The sequence below is a fragment of the Oncorhynchus tshawytscha genome, linkage group LG04 (genome assembly GCF_018296145.1).
Source record: "Oncorhynchus tshawytscha isolate Ot180627B linkage group LG04, Otsh_v2.0, whole genome shotgun sequence".
NCBI classification, from domain to species: Eukaryota; Metazoa; Chordata; class Actinopteri; order Salmoniformes; family Salmonidae; genus Oncorhynchus; species Oncorhynchus tshawytscha.
Window position 1 is genome coordinate 32,493,476 of NC_056432.1, and position 2,470 is coordinate 32,495,945.

The following is a 2,470-nucleotide window of genomic DNA, read 5'->3' on the forward strand; positions in this document are numbered from 1 at the left end:
TTCGTCACATGACTCCAGCACTATCTGTACGTAACACAAAAAGTGCCTACATCAAAGATTATGGATATACTGACAAGATACATGTCAATTCAATTCAATTGACTTTATTGACATGGCAAGATAATTATTACTTACATTGTCAAAGTATACATATATAAAAAAGTATATAAATAAATGGTGGGACCAACAGCAATAATAATAGTAGTAGTGGACATGGGATTACCTTTAACAACAACTACAACAACAATATTAATCAGAACAACAATACGTTGAAGCAATGGTAGTCGACCAGTGTCAACATGACTGAGAAGACACATGACATGGTATGAAAGACAAAACAAAACAAGATTGGAAATATTATCGACATTACGTTGCACTTTTCACTGGCTGCCCACTGGCAGGAGGACACATATTTGGCTGCCAAAACTGCACATTTTGGCTTTTCACCCAATAAATATTTGATTTGTTCTTCATCTTTTATAGTTTCAAATTCTTTGTATTAAATTATAATACACGTCTCTCTGCCCTAACAAATGGGAGTCGTTGTCCACAAAGCGGCACTGCGGGCTGTCTAGCTCCCGCGTATCCTTTCTTTGGATTGGTGGATGCGTCGATTGTTGTAATATTTAACAAAAAATATATTCGATGAGAGTTGTTGACGTCAAACGCCTGTATTCAATGGAGAGAGACGCTATGCTGCTAGCCTCATGCATCAGATACGGATAGCCATCTTGAGACAACTCCGATATAAAGTGTTTTTTTCTCAAAGGATGTCACTAGTCCTACTTATATCAGTAGACGCGTAACAACGTATGCATTACGAAACGTCTATTCAATCTACTCTCATTGACTTCCTTAAAAAACTCTTTGTTTGGTGGGCGAAAAAACGCCACCTGCTGGAAGGAGACAGATTTTCCTCTGTCACCCGGGTGCACACCTGCCAACATTCATGTTAGTTACCCTATCGATGTGGTCCGTGTTATTCGGGATCCTTAGGACGTCCCTGACCCTATGAAGTTTGTAATTAAAATGGTTACGGTAAGGGTTATGGTTAAGGGTATTGAAGTCCCAAGGATTTCCGGCTAGCACTGACCCTATCTATTTGTGTTGCAAACGTTATGTTTACAAAAGTACATGTTTTTAAAATTAATTGTTTATTGGAGAAAAATACTCAAATTACACTGCATGACCAAAAGTATGCTCCTCGAACATCTCATTCCAAATTAATGGGCATTAATATGGAGTTGGTCCCCCCTTTGCTGCTATAACAGCCTCCACTCTTCTGGGAAGGTTTTCCATTAGATATTGGAACATTGCAGGGATTTGCTTCCATTCAGCCACAAGAGCATTAGTGAGGTCAGGCACTGAGTTTGACAATTAGGCCTGGCTCGCAGTAGGTGTTCCAATTCATCCGAAAGTTGTTCAATGAGGTAGAGATCAGGGCTCTGTGCAGGCCATTCAAGTTCTTCCATACCGATCACACAAACCATTTCTGTATGGAACTTGCTTTGTGCACTGGGGCATTGTCGTGCTGAAACAGGAAAGGGCCTTTACAAACTGTTGCCACAAAATTGGAAGCACAGAATCGTCTAGAATGTCATTGTATGCTGTGGCGTTAAGATTTCCCTTCAATGGAACAAAGGGGCCTAGACCTAACCATGAAAAACAGCCCCAGATCATTATTCCTCCTCCACCAAACTTTACAGTTGGCACTATGCATTCGGTAGGTAGTGTTTTCCTGGCATCCGCCAAACCCAGATTCATCCATCGGACTGAAGCGTGATTCATCACTCCAGGGAACATGTTTCCACTGCTCCAATGGCAGCGAGCTTTACACCACTCCAGCCGACGCTTGACATTGCACATGGTAATCTGGACTTGTGTACAGCTGCTTGTCCATGGAAACCCATTTCATGAAGCTCCCGAGGAACAGTTATTGTGTTGAAGTTGCTTCCAGAGGCACTCTGGAACTCGGTAGTGAGTGTTGCAACCAAAGACAGACTATTTTTTACGTGCTACGCTCTTCAGCACTCGTGGTCCTATCTGTAAGCTTGTGTGGCCTTCCACTTCCCAGTGTTGTTGATCCTAGAAGTTTCCACTTCACAATAACAGCACAGTTGACCACCGCAGTTCTAGCAGGGCAGAAATTTGATAAACTGACTTGTTGGAAAGGTGGCATCCTATGACGGTGCCACGTTGAAAGTCACTGACCTCTTCAGTAAGGCCGTTCTACTGCCAATCTATGTATATGGAGATTGCATGGCAGTGTGCTCGATTTTATACCCCTGTCAGCAACGGGTAGGCCTATGGCTGAAATAGCCGAATCCACTAATTTAAATGGGTGTCCACATACTTTTGCATATATAGTGTAGTTAAATCTATCTGTGATTATCAAGAACATAACTTGTGTGTTCCCAAATGTTATATTACTTTCGCTTTGGTCTTGAAACAACATGCTGGAAGAAACAGT

General features: G+C 41.8%; 1 protein-coding gene across 1 annotated transcript in view; it reads right to left on the minus strand.

Annotated features, from left to right (window-relative positions):
* Positions 1 to 2,325: 2,325 nt before the first annotated feature.
* lix1 (limb and CNS expressed 1) overlaps positions 2,326 to 2,470 on the minus strand; it is an 8,717-nt gene continuing 8,572 nt past the window's right edge. The window contains exon 6 of the mRNA XM_024417709.2: positions 2,326 to 2,470. This exon is cut by the window's right edge and continues 960 nt beyond it. The gene's annotated coding sequence lies outside the window, so the exon portion shown is untranslated.